Below are 20,816 nucleotides of genomic sequence, written 5' to 3'. Positions count from 1 at the left end.
ATATAAGTTATTCAAAAAAGGAACTGCCTTAGGGTTATAGTACACAAATCAAATCAAACCATGATTCCCCACCATGTATTGGTAGGGAATCATGGTGATCATGCTGGAAGCACCGTAGAAAAATAAGTATAAGTACTAGACCACTATGGATAGCACTAATAAACCATACAACCAAAATGTGCAGGTTAAAAGAATTCTCTTACCTAAAGTGCTAAGTGCAGTATGCGTGCAAAAAAGTTACGATGCGATCAGCAAGGAATGGAGCAGTCCCAATTGAGGTAGAAAAGTGTCCCTAAGAGTGGCCAAAGGTCTCCATCCATAAATCATGTTCATAAATCATGTTTGCCCCTGAACCACTGTCTAGAAAACCATAATAGAAATGTATTGGCCTCCAACCATAATCCTAGAGGGTGAGGGTATAAACATTGAGACACCCTTGTGGAGGATATACAGTGGGTACGGAAAGTATTCAGACCCCTTTAAATTTTTCACTCTTTGTTTCATTGCAGCCATTTAGTAAATTCAAAAAAGTTCATTTTTTTTCTCATTAATGTACACTCTGCTCCCCATCTGGACAGAAAACCCCCCAGAAATGTAGACATGTTTGCAAATTTATTAAACAAGAAAAACTGAAATATCACATTGTTATAAGTATTCAGATCCTTTGCTTAGTATTGAGTAGAAGCAGCCTTTTGAGCTAGTACAGCCATGTTAATGAATGCGCAGCTTCGCCGCACATACCTCACTGTTCATGATGGCCGGCAGATAATGGACAAAATTGATGTACGCTTCCTGGCTTCAGTGAGGTATAGTATGCATGACCAGAAGTCCTGGGGACTCCAGATCATGCCCAGTGCACATCCATCCTTCGCCGGCCATCATCAAGACTGCATGCTCACATGGGCGTGCTAACATGCTATGTGGGCCGACTAGCCAAGGGAACGCAACGCCCTTGCAACTAGTCATGGGCTTCATTAGCATATAAGAAACAATCTTTAGAAATACTTTCTCTAAAGATCTCTTTATCTATGCTAGTGTATACAGGGACAGTCAGGCAGTGATTATCAATATGCACCCAGAACTGCTTGTGGTTCTGGGTGCATGTTCCACCTGACAGGTTCACTTTAATTTCCCTGCCATAATTGTAGATCCCATATCTTTATCTAATTGTAAATAATTGGTGGATGAGACTAATGGGTAAAACATTTAGTCGCAATGCTATTATATTATTAAGATCTTCTAAATAAGATACAATTTCAGGCTGGCATAGATTTCTCATTCTTCTTGATTATCTACATAAGTTATGACAGTATATATAAGTTAAATATAATAACATATATATATATATATATATATATATATATATATATATACATATATATATATATATATATAAAAAATAGTTATATTTACCTACTATATATACTGTTATAATTTATCTAACTAATATACTGTGCATATATATATATATATATATATATATATATATATATAAAATGTATGTGTGTATAAATATATATAATATATATATATATATATATATATATATATATATATATATACTATAATTATGTAATGATATAATTAAATATAATAATGATATATACTAAACTGGTTGGTAGTAAAAGAACTGTAAAAAAGGTTTCATATAAATCTATTTATTTGTATTCCAAAAGGAATTCTGAGGTGTGTCATAAAATCTAGTAGAATAGAAAGGGTTGTTTGGCACCAAGGGGCACATAAATAATATTATATAGCTCACAGGCAATGTATTGTTTTGGGAAATTAGATTTTAAGAATTTTTTTGAGCTGCCAATGTCTGGTAAGGTGCAAGAAACTTTAGTTCTCATCGTCATGGAAACCGGTTGATACATTGATTTTCTTTTTTCTTTAATGGAGCTTGGGAAGAAGGAAACAGCAGGAAAATTGCAGGGCACCAAACTAATGACTGTTCTATGAAACTCTATTAAGATAGTCAATAGTTTGTATATTTTGTTACTATTTATTCATACAGTGCTATTTTCTTTAATGCCAGCTTTAAAGGCTTATACCCATTTTATCACCTCGCCACTTAGCAACACTTAAGAAGTGTGTATATTAAGGACAATGGTAGTAAATGGTGAAAGTACGAAACTGAAGATCAGACGACACCATGAGTCAAACATGTTTCGCTTCCTTTCCAGGTACTGATCATATCAACCTATAACTCAAACAGTAGATTTTACAGCTGAGGCCGTGTAAACAATTTATCGCTCTATTTCTCTATCTAAACCCTTCAGGCATAATATATTTTCCCCAAACTTTTTATTTTCTAGTTATTCCTTCCATGGAAACTTTAAGACTTTACCATTAACTTGTTTTGAACTCCTATTTATACCAATAAAAATACTATATATTCAAAACATAGTATTAACTAAAAAATGTTGTACTATTTTACCATTTATCTGCAAATATGGAATCGATAGATCTAGTAATGATTTTGTTTTTATGATGGTTTTCACTTGTGTGTCCTCATCAGTAACCCTACTATGATGCTAGTCACTACTTACGGGTAGTATAAATGGTAGAGTAGTCAAGAAAGCTGGGGTTTTGTAACAGGAGGACACGTATGGACACGGAGTACACAGAGTGTCAAGGGAGGAATTTGCATTGAAGACTGCTAATGGAGTCCTCATTTGGGATATCCAGAGACGATGCCATATTTGCTGTGTATCAGTGCCAAAACATATATATATATATATATATATATATATATATATATATATATATATATATATATATATATATATCAATGTATATAAGACAAAGAACACAAACATGCTCTCTTTTCAGCCAGCGTCACCAACTGACTCATGTATTCTATTGTTCCAGCATTAAACACATCATTTCAGCCTGAAAGATATTTACAAAAACTTTTCCATTTGCTCACACATACTGATAAAGAATAATTAGGGGGGAGTGCATATGGGCAGCATTGGGAGAATGCATGAGATCATACATCATCCCAAATAATACACTTTGAAGGCAGTAAGCGACGATGAGTTTCTGTAGAAATAATACATGGGAGTATGGGATCACCCGCCTCATCCCACAAATACTACATTCCTTCTCCTGTGAATTTTACTGATAAGGCTACCAATTAACTTAATGAATATCTCCTTTGTTCATTTATACTTTGGCTAACTTTTTCAATATACAGCTTAGAATTATATTATGGGTCCATGTGATGGCTACATAGACAGACAGATAATTTTGCATCTAAATCTACATTTTGATTATTTACATACACAGATATTCTTATTACGTTTAAACAAACATACTACAGCTCAGGTGACCTCCACAGTCCCCCCTTAATAAAATATCTGTGAATATTATTAACCTTAAATTTAAAAAATTTCCCCATTTAGATATATTTTATTATTTGGGACTTATTTATATCCATATTTGTATATGTGGGCTTTCTATGGGATTGTTGTTTAATTCAACACTATAGGCTTTAGCTCCCCCCTTTAAGTACTTATTTTTATTTATTAAACATAACTCTATGATTTATAGGGGCTATTAGAATTGGCGTTATTACTCTCATTAGGGCACATTATCCTGACTAAGAAAAATTGAATCTAAACCTTATTTAAAATTAGCACATAATTAAAAAAACAAAAAAACAAAAGGACATTTGGAAATTGGAAATTGTCCATGGTTCTTCTTTCCGGATATGAAACAAAAAGAAGGATGCTTAGTCAGTGCTAGTCCACTTAGGGCCACTTTGTGAACCTAGATAATCTGCTCTTGATAAAAAAAAAAAAAACAACAAAACATGATGAGGCTTCATGTGAACAGTTTGTGGCACAGACTTGGAAAAACCTTCTGGGATAATGGGTAGAATAGCGGCCGCTTTCTGCTTCGGTTGTGTCGGGTCCATTGGTTTCTGAGATGTGACGTCAACTCGCGTGTCACTGCCAGTGCTCAGCAGACTAGGCCGGAGAGACATCAGCCTGATGGGATAAGCTCTTCCAAAACTTTTCCCGAGATGAGAGAATCCATAGCTAGCATTTTATATTAAGGAAAATCACTGAATATATTCATATGAGTTAGTAGGAGACAAAAACATTTGTAAATGGTTAATTACATTAACCAAACCACATTTTTGGGTCTATGAAATGGCTGAATTAAGTATTTTAGGTTACTCAATTCGTACCCTCAACAGTCCCCCCTTGACTTACTTCTGCCATTTCCAAATACTAAGGGTACTGTGTTCCCTTAGGAAAAGAGGAAGAAAGATCTGTTGGGAAATCCTGCCTGACTGAACGTTGAGACATGGGTGGAGAGGGGAATAGGATTTCTTCACCGGTTTGAGACCAAGGACCCCTAGGCGAGTCCTCACCCTTTGTAGTTGGACTTTCCCATGTCTCAAGGTTCTCTAAGTCCTCTCTTCTACCTGTTTCGGCAATGATGGTTTGGGACTGTACAGGTTTTTTGTAAAGGATAAATATGAGCAGGACGCTTAGTGCAGCTACGGTGGATCGACCCTTCTGCAATGCGGGGCGTGAATCCATGTGAAACCATATACTACTAACTCTGATTTAGGATCTGGAATTAGAAAATACACTTGTTTATTTCTCTAATTAGTCAATCATATGAAATTTATACATGCTTTGCGCTAGACAAAAAAAAAAAAAAAAAAACATTTTACATCGGAACCGGTTTATTACTAAAGAGAAAAACAAAAGACACTAAAGAGAAACAAAACATGCATTGGTTTACAACTTATTAGTTTGTTTTTTTACATACCACTTGCATTATGTGGATTTTCAGCAATGAGGTCGTTTTCTGCACTGCAAAGCCTCTGACCAGACCTGGAAAGCCTCTGGAAAGACCTGGAAAGAAATCTACACAACACGCACAGACTTGCATACAACGTGCTCATGATATACATCTATAATCAGTTTTCAATCTCTAAGAATGGGTAGAGCAGGTGCAGGGTGTTTCTACGGACTCTGTACAGTTTTTCCTCATTGTTTTAAGAACGTGTTTCACAAGACCGGGTGAGTTTGCCTACCGGGTACTGAACCCTGGTGTCACCAAAGCGCACACTGATATCCAACTGTCACAGATGTTAGTCCATGTTACTTGGGCCATCATTAAGAAGAGAACTCATGGCAGAGAAAGCTTACCGCCCTTCATCCACAGACCTTCCTCAGTCAAACGGCTCCCTGCGTCTCGCACTCCACTCCTTATTGGTTCACTTGTTCCTGTAGGGATTTAAGAACACAAGGAGTGACAGAAGTCACTGACGTGACAGATGTCACCAAGGCATGGTCTCTATGCATAGTAAAGGACTCCTCAACTCTAGGCCCGTTCACTGCTTCTTGGTCAACTGCACCTGTGCGGGGATCTCCATCCGATTCCATCAGCTCAGATCTAGACTTTCTTTTCGGCGTACCTAGCTTATTTGACAACAGGAAAGATCTATATCCTACATACATTTTGACTATCTTACCTACCTCTGCTCCACCCATCTAGAGAGGCACTTACATCACTTCCTGCTGTACCAATAGGAGGGGAGGGAGTGGCCTAAATTTAGATTACCTCATGTTGTGTAAACTGTAGCATATCCAGTGCAGAATCGACCACCATCTGGTTTCATCTATAAAAACAAAGACTAAAAGAAATATAGATTAGATCATTCCTATATTAGACATATATTCCTACATTCATAATAATCCAATAAACATGACATAACTGTTGCAAAAGAAAGGCCAGCTTTAAAGCCTGCTTTAAAGCCTATCCAATATATCTGCTGCTGTAAAAATGCAATAAATATCTACTTCCTCCCTTTTTATATACTACTTTGGCAAAATATATAGATCTATAACAGTAAACAATATGATTAACCAACCAATAAATATAACTTATACTCTACTGGGAAATTTTGAAACCTTACAACAGGGGTCATAGATATTCTGTATCTACAAAAGAAAAGGAAAGTAATCAATATTGGCATTCTGTATGCAAAAATAATAGAAAACAAAAACATAACCATAAAAACAACAACAAAAAAAAACAAAAAAAACCTAATTTGTATATTTTAAAAAATATACTTTTCCCTGCAAAATTAATTTAATTATTTAAATAGCAGCAGAATACTATTGATAATCTCCTATGAAATGTTGAACTCTAAGGATTAAACAAAATCCACTCCACCAGCCGGAAAAAGCAAAAAGCATTTGTTAGTACATAAGACAGAAACAGCTTTGTAAATCTGTTGAAACTACCTTTTTTTTGTTTTACAACTTGTGATAACTAGCAGCTTACTGTATACCCTGCAGAAGTGCGAGAGCATCATTAAAATAAATAACTTGCGACTGGAAATCACTGCAACAAAAACAAGCAGTCCGGGGCTCCCCCCTGTGTCATTAGGGAAGGTTGGGGCAGACTCGTGGGTGCAGCCGGACTGTGGGCAGTATCTTGGGAAATCTCCTGGGACTGATTTAAAGGGATACTGTGAAACTCTGGGAAAAGGCACACCTGGCTTCAGGTAGATCATTACTGAATCTACAGGGAACACTTTTATTGTAGATTTGTGTGTTGCAAGTTTTGGTTACGGTTTCGAGGGTACCTGGCCAAACACTGAGATTTGGGGGTGTGACACTTTCTTTGATAGTGACCGAGCTGACCACAACGCCAACAATTCTGTTGCTGGCTCTGCTGGTTTTGTTGATTGGGAGCTATGTATACGGGGTTTGGACCCTGTCGGGGTATGGGCTGTGGTGGGGGCTGCATCGGTGCGGTTGTATACACAAATTGATCTTGAGCCCATCTTTTTAAAGTGGCACAATACTGTTCTCCACTTCGGAAAATGGTGTCATCAGTGCCTGGGGGCATTGGGAGATGGGGTTCCATTAAGGGCCAAAAACTGTCTCCTGCTTTTACTTTGGTGAGATTATCTAGGTCCTTCCGAGCAGCTGAATATAACTGGTGGACCTGTAGCATCTTCCTATAAAATTGCATAGGGTTAATTTCGGGATCTGGCAGGCAGGGGATTAATGCCGCTGACTCTGTAGGGTTGAAAGGGACATATTTAAATGAGGGCTGTTCCTCGTTAGGTTCGGGGTAAGGCTCACTATGTGTCCTAGGGGAAAGGGGGGGGCTCCAAGGGGAGGGGATTGGTAAATGGGGAGCGTGACGCCAGACTGGCCGGTGAGGGGAGAGACGGCATTGCAGGTATGGGAGGGACCAGGGGAATGGGTGTGGAAAGGGTTAAGGGATGCTGTCTAGTGACTGCAGCATCTATGAGCAGCTCCGGGACAGCGGGAATAGAATGGGGACCAGGTTGTGGGGCAGCAACAATACAACCTGCCGGAGGACCCTCAGATCTGTCCTTAGACTCGGGTAACATATAGTAAAACACAACATCCCCTTGCTCATCTTCATCTTCAACCTCAATATAGCCTTCCAACAGCAATGCCTGCAATATTCTGCCAAACAATTCTGCATCATTCAACAATCTCCTGTCTTTTAACTTGCCCTTTTTTGCTTTCAATGCTGTTGCCCATAGTGACGGTTGTAACCGACCTCCTTTTGGTAATTCTAACATTTTAAAAATCTCCAAGGCATGGCGTACAGCTTTCTTCCCTTCTCTCTCTGCAACTAGCTCTAACACATTCTGTGAACCTTCAGGCCTCTCAACTTTCTGTCTCCTCTGTCTGAACATTTTTACTATCTTGGTGGTGTCTGGATTACACTAATATGACTATGCGGTGTGCGTTAAAGCCCGGCCGGAACTTAAGGCTACACCTCTATACTAGCTGGCAACTCCTCAGCTATATAGTAATAAGGGTATCCCGCGTCACGGAGGAGGGGTACAAAATGTATTCCCTCTGGACTTGATCAGCTGCACCAATATTTTTTATTGTCCTAGCTCACTATCTTCGGTCACGTGAAAATCTTCCGTGTCACGGAGGAGGTCGTACAAGAATGCATATGCACATACAAACAAGTCCCGACCTCCGGACTTGGTCAGCTGTACCAATATTTAAACGTCCTAACTCGCTATCTTCGGTCTCGGGAACCCCCCCGCGTCTTTAATTACAGACCGGGTCAGTCTAACTAGCTATATCCAGCCACCACCGTCTTTCCTGCCCTAACAACCGTCCTCTGGATCCCGTGTGACACTCGATCCACACCTCAGGGCTGGGATCGTGCTTTGAGCTCCAGCGGGCACTACCCCTGAGTCACAATCAGGTACCTTTTAACACCGATAAGGACACACAGCCCGTCACTCCCTCCTCTCCAAAACCAACCACAACGGTAGTGAATACACAGTATGTAACACTTACCCATGGGGTCGGAGGTGATCAGCCTGTTTGGAGCGGAGGGAGGTCTCAGTCCGTGACATCCAAACGATCGGTATTTGCAGGTCGGTAGTGCATCCTTGAAGAAGCTCCACGTTGGGTGCCCAAACTGTCAAGGGAGGAATTTGCATTGAAGACTGCTAATGGAGTCCTCATTTGGGATATCCAGAGACGATGCCATATTTGCTGTGTATCAGTGCCAATATATATATATCAATGTATATAAGACAAAGAACACAGACATGCTCTCTTTTCAGCCAGCGTCACCAACTGATTCATGTATTCTATTGTTCCAGCATTAAACACATCATTTCAGCCTGAAAGATATTTACAAAAACTTTTCCATTTGCTCACACATACTGATAAAGAATAATTAGGGGGGAGTGCATATGGGCAGCATTGGGAGAATGCATGAGATCATACATCATCCCAAATAATACACTTTGAAGGCAGTAAGCGACGATGAGTTTCTGTAGAAATAGTACATGGGAGTATGGGATCACCCGCCTCATCCCACAAATACTACATTCCTTCTCCTGTGAATTTTACTGATAAGGCTACCAATTAACTTAATGAATATCTCCTTTGTTCATTTATACTTTGGCTAACTTTTTCAATATACAGCTTAGAATTATATTATGGGTCCATGCGATGGCTACATAAACAGACAGATAATTTTGCATCTAAATCTACATTTTGATTATTTACATACACAGATATTCTTATTACGTTTAAACAAACATACTACAGCTCAGGTGACCTCCACAAGAGGAGTAGTCAGGTCACAATCTGAGGGTCAGAATTCCAGGAAGGCACGTAATGGATTCAGGGAGAAAATGGAGATGTGGTCAGGTAATGGCCCGAAGTCAAAAGCCAGGAGATCATGACAGGAACAGGGAGCGGGCAGAGAGGAGTCAAACAACAGTCCGTGGTCAGGAAACAAAGATCAGAACACATGCAGAAACACAGTCCAACAGCACAACTACAGAACCAGGAAGTATAACTGGCAAGGTTCTGGGAGAGCATGCTCACTAAAAAAAGCAAAGCAATTACCCAGAAGATGAAACACCTGAGTAATCAGCAGCTCCCAGAGCCAGCATGGAAACCTGGACTGTCAATCAACCTGCCAGCCAGTACCCAGGAAAAGACAGCATAGCATCTACTAGTGTGCAAGATGCTCTGCACAGAGGAATTGTGACACCTACTAATTAGACCCTATTTGACTAATGATGTGTTATATACATCATGAGTCGTCTCCCTGCCTTTGATGCAGACTCGTGTACCGCCCCGCGGCCTCGGCTGCGGCCGCTGAGCCGCTCGGATTTGTGCTCGTGTACTGCAGGTGGTGGCTCGAGCTTCTCACGGACCCGAGGGTCACGTCGCTCTCAAAGGGGTAGTGGCGGTGCACGCAGGGGTTTGGGTGGTTGTTTGGTGGAATTGGTAAAGTTCGTGACGCCACCCACGGGTTGTGGTGATCATATGGTGGACACCACTGCTGCCGTTGACTAGGCCTCCCGGGGACAGTGTTATGCAGCTCGGTGTTAACCCCTCCGTGGGCAGGGGCGATGGTCCCAGGGGCCCATAAGAAGGTGGTGAGGCGAGGGAGCTTGGGCGTACTAGACGCGGGTGCGGTGCAGTGCGGTGCGCGGCCCGAAGGCGCTTGTTATGGGGGCTGTCTGATAATAAACCTAAAGGAATGTCAGACAGTCAGGGTCCACCATGCAAAGACTCTGCTGCAGACTATGGCAGAAGATAAGGGGTATATAAGTGTACCACTGTAAAAAATAATAGCACAAGTGCAGAGTGCAATACCTCTGTTAAACTTACAGAGGAATATAATTAGAAAATAAAGCAATTCCTCCCTTACTTGGAGGGCGTGTGGAATGGTCTCTGTTAAAGATCACAGAGACAAAAGCAGTGAGTGTGAAATGGCACCTACCTAGGTCCGTTCCTCTAGTGGTGCCAGGAGACGGACAGCAGCGTAAGCCGCACAAAGCTCCTACCTGCGTTCGCTCCACTAGTGTGCGAGGACACGAACCACTAGATATGGCACCTGCCTAGGTCCGCTCTTCTAGTGGTGCAAAAGAGACGGACAGCGGCGTAAGCCGCACAAAGCTCCTACCTCTGTTCGCTCCCCTAGTGTGCGAGGATACGAACAACTGCCAGACGCAGTATAAGGAACGTTACCCTAGCGGCAACGTCCACCTACGAGTAGAATCACAAGGCCCAGCCGGACCATGTGCCTCAGGCACCTGCCTATGTCCGCTCCACTAAGAGGTAAGGATACGGACTGCAGCCGAAGCTATAAGGTATAAGAACGCTACCCTGCTGGTAGCGCTCACCTAACATAGACAGAGAGATGCCTAGAGGGACGTGCACAGGGCGTCTACCCTCATGCATGAACCAAGAGGACTGAGTGCCGGGCGGCGTGCGTCAGGGTCTTATATAGACTCTGTGCCTAATCCAAGATGGAGGACACCAGAGCCAATCCGCTGCCAGAATGACAGCAATGACGTCACGCTGGCCTATCACCGAGCAAAGCGTCACAAGCACATGACCAGCGACCAATCGGCATAGAAGGTGTCAGAGACATGTGACCACTTGTCACAAGCACATGACCAGTGGCCAATCAGCTTAGAAGGTGTCAGAGACATGTGACCTTGTGTCAGCGATGATGTCACCCGCACATGTGCAATGGCTCCAAGATAGGACTTAGTCTCCAGCGCTTGCACATGTGCAGTAGCAAGAAATCCGGACATAGTCTCCAGAGCCACAGCAACCGTAACAGTACCTCCCCCTCAAGGGCCCCCCTCCCGGCGACGCAGGTAATCGCCAACTAAGTCGGGAGCATGGACAGCCTCCTCAGGCTCCCAAGAGCGATGTTCCGGGCCATAGCCCTCCCAATCTATCAAGAAGAACCTGCGCCCTCGAACCATCTTAGAACCAACTATGGCTCGTACCTCATAGCTAGAGCGAGAGGAATCAGAGGCAGGAGAGTGCACTTCACGAGCGTGAGGTAAAATAGCCAGCTTTAGCAGTGAAACATGGAATTTGTCATGGATCCTAAGATGGACGGGTAACTTCAATTGGTAGACTACAGGATTTACTTGTCGAAGAACCTCATAAGGACCCAGGAAGCGAGGAGCAAATTTGACAGAGCTCACTCTAAGTTTCACGTGTTTTGCAGAGAGCCACACAAAATCCCCTGGAGAAAAGACAGGAGCCGGGCGACGAAACCGATCGGACACAGTCTTCATACGGTCCTTAGCTGCTTGGATCGACTCTTGAGTCCGATCCCAAACCTCTCTGGCATTAGTTGCCCAGTCGGCCACAAGAGGAGAAGGTGCAGCAGCGGGAAACAGTACCGGTACCCTAGGGTGTTGCCCATTATTGAGTACGAATGGTGTCTGCCCAGTGGCCTCAGCCAGCGAATTGATAAGGGCAAATTCTGCCCAGGGTAGGAGGGAGGACCAGTTATCGTGGTTCTCAGCAACAAAGTGTCGAAGGTATATAATCATGGATTGATAGGTACGCTCAACCAAACCATTGGTCTCCGGATGGTATGCCGAAGAGAGATTCAACTCAATTTGCAGAAGGCTACAAAGATTTCGCCAGAAACGGGAAGCAAATTGCGGGCCTCTATCACAAATGATACGATCTGGCATCCCGTGAAGCCTAAAGACATGCTTGAGGAATAGTTTGGCTAGTACCCTGGAAGACGGGATTCTCGATAACGGTACGAGATGAACCATCCGGGAGAAATGGTCCATAATGACCCACACAAATCTATGTCCCTGTGAACACGGAAGATCACCCACAAAGTCCATGCCTACCACCTCTCATGGTCTATCTGGCACTGGTAAAGGATGCAAGAGCCCAGCCGGTCTCTGCCGTAATGGACGGTTGCGAGCACACGAGTAGCAGGAACCGACATATCTCTTGACGTGGCTGGCTAAGTGTGGCCACCAATACCACCTCTCCAGTAACTCTCGTGTCCGCCTAATACCAAAATGCCCACCCACCTTTGAGGTGTGGGCCCACGAAAGTATATCATTCTGTCGATCAGGCGGCACAAAGGTCTTGCCCGGTGGGATTTGGTCTAACGTCACAGGGGAGAGCGTATGAAAAACCCTGGAGGGAAGGATAAGACGAGGTTCGTCAATCTCTTCCTGGGTAGAAACCATAGAGCGAGACAGAGCGTCTGCCTTGTTATTCTTACTCCCAGACAGATAGTTGATGGAGAAGTGAAAGCGGGAGAAAAACAAGGACCAGCGGGCTTGGCGAGGATTCAGACGCTGAGCGGTTTGTAAGTACGTCAGATTGTTATGGTCTGTATAGACCTGGAAAGGATGTTTCGCTCCTTCCAGCAAGTGACGCCACTCCTCCAAGGCTAATCTCAGGGCGAGCAGTTCCCTATCCCCAATGGTATCGTTTCTCTCTGCCGGTGAAAAGGTTTTAGCAAAGAAGAAACACGGCCTTTTTCTACCTGCACCGTTCTTTTGATACAAGACCGCACCAGCACCTACTGAAGAGGCATCAACCTCCAAGAGGAAGGGCTTATTCTCATCGGGTCTTTGAAGAACGGGAGCAGTTGAAAAGTGTCTTTTTACTGCCTCAAAAGCCTGAGATGTCTCAGTAGACCAGACTTTTGGATTAGCACCTTTCTTAGTCAAGGCCACCAAAGGGGCCACCAAAGTAGAGAAATGGGGTATGAACTGCCTGTAATAATTTATGAATCCTAAGAAGCGTTGCACCGCCTTCAAGGAATGAGGTTCGGACCATTCCAGGACAGCAGAGAGCTTCGCAGGATCCATAGCCAGACCCTCTTGTGAGATAATGTAGCCCAAAAAAGGCAAGGATGACTGCTCGAATACACATTTTTCGAGTTTAGCAAAGAAAGAGTGCTCCCTTAAACAAGAAAGGACACGAACAACATCCTGACGATGAGTCTCCAGATCAGGAGAAAAAATCAGGATGTCGTCCAGATACACCACGATGGAGGATAACAGTAAATCCCTGAACACATCGTTTACGAAGTCCTGAAATACTGCGGGTGCATTACATAAACCAAAAGGCATGACGAGGTATTCATAATGACCGTCTCGGGTGTTAAAAGCGGTCTTCCATTCGTCACCCTCTCGAATTCGTACCAAGTTATACGCACCCCGCAGATCCAACTTCGTAAAAACCTGAGCTCCCCTCAGTCTGTCAAAAAGCTCCGAAATTAAAGGTAACGGGTATTTGTTCTTTATTGTGATTGCGTTGAGACCCCTGTAATCTATGCAGGGACGCAAATCACCCTCTTTCTTCCGAACAAAGAAAGACCCAGCTCCCGCGGGAGAGACAGACTTACGAATGAACCCCTTCTCTAAACTCTCTCTTAGATAGGTCGACATGGCCTCCGACTCAGGTATCGACAGGGGGTAAACCCTGCCCTTAGGTGGAACCAAACCTGGGATAAGGTCTATGGCACAGTCATACGGCCTATGGGGTGGAAGAACCTCAGCACCCTGTTTGGAGAACACGTCAGCGAAATCCAAATAGGGTGTAGCTATGGGAGAGAGATCAGTTGATGCAACCGCAACGACCTTAGGTGGTAAGGGAAGACATCGGGACTGACATTTCGAACCCCAACTAATAATGCTGTCAGACTCCCAGTCAATGTGAGGAGCATGAGTCCGAAGCCATGGGAGACCGAGAAGGACGTCGTCTATACCCTCAGGCAAAACAAGAAAAGAAATCTCCTCTATGTGACCCTGAGGCAGGGAAAGGCGCAAGGGAACTGTCCTCAATGTAATGGAGTCAGACAACATAATCCCATTAACAACACGGACAGGAATAGGCGCCTCTAACATGATAGAGGGAATATTGTGTCTCTTTACAAATCCTGAGGACACAAAAGTCCCGTCAGCTCCGGAATCCACAAAAGCCATAATAGGCCATGTATTCTCAGAGAATGAGAGCTGACCTGGGATACTACACTTAGAGGGTGCAGAAGACGTCTCTAGTAGAGATGAGCGAACCGGTCCCGGTTCGGCTCGAGGTCGGCTCGCCGAACGGAGGTCCCGTTCGAGTTCGGCTCGTCGAACGTTCGACGAACCGAACTCGAACTGCATAGGAAACAATGGCAGGCAATCACAAACACATAAAAACACCTAGAAAACACCCTCAAAGGTGTCCAAAAGGTGACAAACAACTCACAACACAACACAAACACATGGGAAAGTGACAAGGACATATACTCATGCGAAAACAAAAGAGCAGGACAAGGAAAAAGAGGAGACACAGATATAGATATGGCACGCCCTTCTAAAATCATGTAAAACACCGCAAGGTGACTCCAAGCGTAGTCTCCCTTTTTTTCCAAAAATTGTGCCCCACACACACCCACCCATTCAGTGGCAGCACTTGTGCCCCAGTTGTGCACTTCACAGCTAGATTTGCATCAAGCACATTCAAAAATACGGCCTAATTAACCGTCCCCAGGATGACACCAGGGTAGGTAGCAAAGTCTTTCCTGATCCCAGCTCTGTTCATCTTGGCTTCTTTTAAAAACACAGCAAGCAAGGGTTACTCCAAGCGTAGTCTCCCTTTTTTTCCAAAAATTGTGCCCCACACACACCCACCCATTCAGTGGCAGCACTTGTGCCCTAGTTGTACAATTCACAGCTAGATTTGCATCAAGCACATTCAAAAATACGGCCTAATTAACCGTCCCCAGGATGACACCAGGGTAGGTAGCAAAGTCTTTCCTGATCCCAGCTCTGTTCATCTTGGCTTCTTTTAAAAACACAGCAAGCAAGGGTTACTCCAAGCGGAGTCTCCCTTTTTTTCCAAAAATTGTGCCCCACACACACCCACCCATTCAGTGGCAGCACTTGTGCCCTAGTTGTGCACTTCACAGCTAGATTTGCATCAAGCACATTCAAAAATACGGCCTAATTAACCGTCCCCAGGATGACACCAGGGTAGGTAGCAAAGTCTTTCCTGATCCCAGCTCTGTTCATCTTGGCTTCTTTTAAAAAAACAGCAAGCAAGGGTTACTCCAAGCGGAGTCTCCCTTTTTTTCCAAAAATTGTGCCCCACACACACCCACCCATTCAGTGGCAGCACTTGTGCCCCAGTTGTACAATTCACAGCTAGATTTGCATCAAGCACATTCAAAAATACGGCCTAATTAACCGTCCCCAGGATGACACCAGGGTAGGTAGCAAAGTCTTTCCTGATCCCAGCTCTGTTCATCTTGGCTTCTTTTAAAAACACAGCAAGCAAGGGTTACTCCAAGCGGAGTCTCCCTTTTTCTCCAAAAATTGTGCCCCACACACACCCACCCATTCAGTGGCAGCACTTGTGCCCTAGTTGTGCACTTCACAGCTAGATTTGCATCAAGCACATTCCAAATCCACAAGCATTTACTCTCCCCAGGATGACACAGGGGTAGTAAATTCCTTCTGGATCCATGACTTGTTCATTTTGATGAACGTCAGTCTGTCCACATTGTCACTGGACAGACGCGTGCGCTTATCTGTCAGCACACACCCAGCAGCACTGAAGACACGTTCAGAGACAACGCTGGCAGCTGGACACGACAAAATCTCCAAGGCGTAACTGGAGAGCTCTGGCCATTTTTCTAGATTTGAAGCCCAAAAGGAGCAAGGCTCCATTTGCAAAGTCATGGCATCGATGTTCATTTGGAGATACTCCTGTATCATCCTCTCCAGCCGTTGACTATGTGTCAGACTTGTTGTCTCTGGTGGCCTTGCAAAAGAGGGTCTAAAAAAATTATGAAAAGATTCCATAAAATTGCTGTTACCAGCACCAGATACGGTCCTACTGGTACGGGTAGACTGTTGAAGATGACGAGACCGTCCCATGTTTGTCAAGTTACAACTGGGAGATTCACTCCCTGCACCTGCACGGTTGTTTGGTGGAAAAGCCGAGCTAAGATCGAGTAACAGCTTCTGCTGATACTCCTGCATACGTGCGTCCCTTTCTATGGCTGGAATTATGTCACAAAATTTGGACTTGTACCGGGGATCTAATAGTGTGGCAATCCAGTAGTCATCATCACTTCTAATTTTGACAATACGAGGGTCATGTTGGAGGTAATGCAACAAAAAGGCACTCATGTGTCTTGCGCAGCCATGCGGACCAAGTCCACGCTGTGTTTGTGGCATAGAGGTGCTAACCGTTCTTTCTTCCTCTGACATCTCCCCCCAACCTCTTTCAACTGAAATTTGACCAAGGTCTCCCTCATCCGCTGAGTCTTCCATGTCCATGGACAGTTCGTCCTCCATTTCTTCATGTTCTCCTGCACCTTCCTCAACATTTCGCCTGCTACTATGCGCCCTTGTTGATCCCTGTCCCCCATGGTCCCAAGCCTGCTGCGTTGGTGATGATGAACGTCTGGACCTTGGTGATGTTGTTGTCCCTTGCGCATATGAATCCTCCTGTAGTTCCTCCCCTTCCTGTTGTCCCACCCCCTGACTCCGAATAGTGTTTAGCGTGTGCTCCAGCATGTAAATGACTGGAATCGTCATGCTGATAATGGCATTGTCAGCGCTAAACATATTTGTCGCCATGTCGAAACTGTGCAGAAGGGTGCATAGGTCCTTGATCTGAGACCACTCCATCAGGGTGATCTGCCCCACCTCTGCATCTCGTTGGCCCAGGCTATACGTCATGACGTATTGCACCAGGGCTCGGCGGTGCTGCCACAGTCGCTGTAACATGTGGAGAGTTGAATTCCAGCGTGTCGCCACATCGCATTTCAGGCGATGAACCGGCAGGCCGAAAGACTTCTGGAGCGATGCAAGTCGCTCAGCTGCGGCGCTTGAACGGCGGAAGTGAGCAGACAGTTTTCGTGCCCTGTTCAGAAGGCCATCTAGGCCGGGATAGTGTGTTAAAAATTGGTGGACGACAAGGTTCAACACGTGAGCCATACAAGGTACATGTGTCACCTTGCCCAGGCGAAGGGCCGCACCCAGGTTTGCAGCATTGTCGCACACGGCCTTACCAGGCTGCAGGTTGAGTGGAGACAACCATTTATTAAACTCGGACCGCAGAGCTGACCACAACTCCTCAGCTGTGTGACTCTTATTCCCAAGACATGTCAAGCTAAAGACCGCCTGATGCCGTTGCACTCTGCTGCCAGCATAGTAATGAGGGGTGCGTGATTACTTCTGCGCAGTGAGAACGCTGGTGGCCTGACCAGGCAGGCTTGGGGCGGAGGTGGAGGACCCAGATGAGGTGGAGGATGCAGAAGCTGTGGCGGAACTTGGACAGACAGAGGATTGACACACAAGTCGTGGGGACGGCAAGACTTGTGCAGCAGACCCTTCACCATCTATCACCATAGTTACCCAGAGCCCAGTCAGCGACATGTAACGTCCCTGTCCATGCTTACTGGTCCAAGTATCGGTGGTGAAATGCACCCGTTCACACACAGAGTTTCTCAAGGAAGCGGTGATGTTGTGTGCGACATGCTGGTGTAGCGCGGGCACACCTTTCTTAGGGAAGTAGTGGCGACTAGGCATCTGGTACTGGGGCACAGCGACAGACATAAGGTCTCTAAAATCCTGTGTGTCCACTAGGCGGAAAGGCAGCATTTCGGTAGCCAAGAGCTTACAGAGGGATAGAGTCAACCTCTTAGCTTTGTCATGGGTCGCAGGAAGTGGCCTTTTATTTGACCACATCTGAGGGACAGAGATCTGGCTGCTGTGTGTAGACGGTGTTGAGTAGGGTGTCCCTGGAAAAATGCAGGTTTGTGAGGAAAGTGCAGGCGGAGACATGATGTTGCCTTCATCCAACGTTGGTGCTATCGATGTCTGAGAGAGCTGTACACACTCACTTGTTTCCCCTTCCAAACCAACTGACGACCTACCAAGCAAACTGCCTGTTGCGGTTACAGTGGTGGAAGTTGTGCGTGGAAAAACAGGTGTGACAGCTGTCCCCACAGTCCTAGAAGATGAAGAGCGCGCGGATGCACTGGAAGGGGCAGGCCGTGGATGGTTCGCTCCGCTAGGCCGCATTGCAGCACAGTGAGCTTCCCACCGGGACCTATGATATTTATTCATGTGACGATTCATGGAAGAAGTTGTCAAACTGCTGAGGTTTTGACCTCTACTAAGAGAACCATGACAAAGTTTGCAGATCACATAATTTGGGCGATCTTTTTCTATGTCAAAAAAGGACCAGGCTAGGCAAGGCTTAGAGGCCATGCGACCTGTTGATCCACCCCGAATAATGCTCATAGGCAGAGTGGTGGCTGAGGATGCAGTTGTAAACGTGCTACCAGTGCTCCGACTCTGTCCAGGAAGGCGCAAGGTAACTTCGTCGTCGGTTGCATCCTCCTCCACCGCCTCTGTTGACCTCCTCGAGTGCCTGACTGGGGGTTGACAGTAGGTGGGATCTAGAACTTCATCATCAATTGTTGTGTTTGCACTCCCCTCCCCCTCAGACCGAGCCTCTTCTTGCCCTGACCGAATATTTAAGTTGTCATCCCAATCGGGTATCTGCGTCTCATCTTCATCAGTATGTTCCTCATTGTCTATAACCACAGGTGTTACAGTTTGTGACAAAGGGTCAACATTATGCTCAGAAACTTGGTCCTCACGGCCTGAATCAGAGTCACAAAGGTTCTGGGCATCACTGCAGACCATTTCCTGTTCTGTACTCACTGTAGCTTGGGAGCAAACCTCTGATTCCCAGCTATAGTGTGACTGAACAGCTCTGCAGACTCAGCCATCTCAGTTCCACCATACTGTGCAGGGCTGATGGAGACTTCAGAGCTGGGAGAAAGCAAGTTTGATTGGGATGACAACTCAGAGGACTGGTGTTTTTTGGATGCGGTACTTGAAGTGGCTGAGAGGGCACTTGTTGGACCACTTGAGATCCATTCAAGCATTTTCCTTTTTTGGCCATCATCTACCTTTGTTCCTGTTGTTCGTGTCCGTAAAAAAGGGAGCACATCGGATTGTCCACGGTAAGTAGTAGACATCTTACTTTTGCTGGTAGATGGTCTATCTTCAGCAGATGATAATGGAGCTTTGCCACCTTTCTTACGGACAAAACCTTTTTTTCCTTTTCCACCACGCATCTTCCCCTTTCCACCAGCATCTGTCATTTTGCCACTCATGTTGATTGCGACAAGATTGTGCACTTAAAATGTGGTAGTAAAAATTGAGAGGTGGTGTAGATTGCAGCGGTGGTCTAGCTTTATTAACAGCAGAATAATAAAGAATAAATATCCCTGACAATGCAACTACGGCCCTTAAACTGGCAGCATCAATTGCTAGTATAATGGCTTAGTTATAATGAGTTGGAGTGTGCAATGCAGGCAGACGTGCTGCAAATGTTTTTGCACTAGTGTGACTAGACAACAGTCCAATAGCCACGTTTAGGATGCCACTAGGTACACTGAGTGTTTGCTAGTATAATGGCTTAGTTATAATGAGTTGGAGTGTGCAATGCAGGCAGAGGTGCTGCAAATTTCTTTGCACTAGTGTGACTAGACAACAGTCCAATAGCCACGTTTAGGATGCCACTAGGTACACTGAGTGTTTGCTAGTATAATGGCTTAGTTATAATGAGTTGGAGTGTGCAGAGGACAGGAGGGTACAGTGCCAGGGTTGTGGGGCTCTGGGTAGAGGAAAGGAAGCCTGCCTTTCTATTCCCTCCTAATAGGGAAATGCAGGGAGGAAATCCCTGACCTTTGCTACACAGACGCTGTCGCTGTTTTCAGGACCTGTCACCTATGGCTCTGACCCTGCCGGTACGAGCCCTTAAAAGGACTAATGGAAAGTGCTATCCCTATGCTGTCCAGCGCTGTGTATGGAGCGCATACAGCTGTATCAGCGATAGGACTCAGGACGGAGCTGCGCCAGTGATGTCTGACACCAAGGACGCAGAAGAGATAATGGCGTCCTGGAGGAAAATGTCCGGTTTTATAATGCAGGGACATGTGACATGGACATCCTATCACACATGCCGTTGCTTCTCTGGCTAAAAGTCCACTTAGCTGTGTGTGTGTCTGGGATTGACTGCCATGCTGGCCCGCCCCACAAGACGCGCGCGCTTAGGGAAGGAAGACAAGGAAAAAAAAAAAAATGGCGATCGCCATTATACAAACAGGAGTGATCTGAAGGCGCTGTTCACGCACATTATACACTGAAATGTCATAATAGTGTAAGTCACAGAGTGACTTACACTATTACAGCGGAAAGCCAGCTAGGAATTAGCTGTTTTTTTGCTGCTAGAACCGTTCTCGAACGTTTCTAGAACTATCGAGCTTTTGCAAAAAGCTCGAGTTCTAGTTCGATCTAGAACAGGCCCCAAAATCACTCGAGCCTAGAACTGGAGAACCACGAACCACGAACCGCGCTCAACTCTAGTCTCTAGTAACCCCCCTCTAATAGTTACTAGGCCTGGGAGTTTCCCTGACGACTAGAACACTTGTTGGCA

Source organism: Anomaloglossus baeobatrachus, chromosome 3 (assembly GCF_048569485.1).
Source record: "Anomaloglossus baeobatrachus isolate aAnoBae1 chromosome 3, aAnoBae1.hap1, whole genome shotgun sequence".
NCBI classification, from domain to species: domain Eukaryota; kingdom Metazoa; phylum Chordata; class Amphibia; order Anura; family Aromobatidae; genus Anomaloglossus; species Anomaloglossus baeobatrachus.
This window is presented reverse-complemented; position numbering follows the sequence as displayed.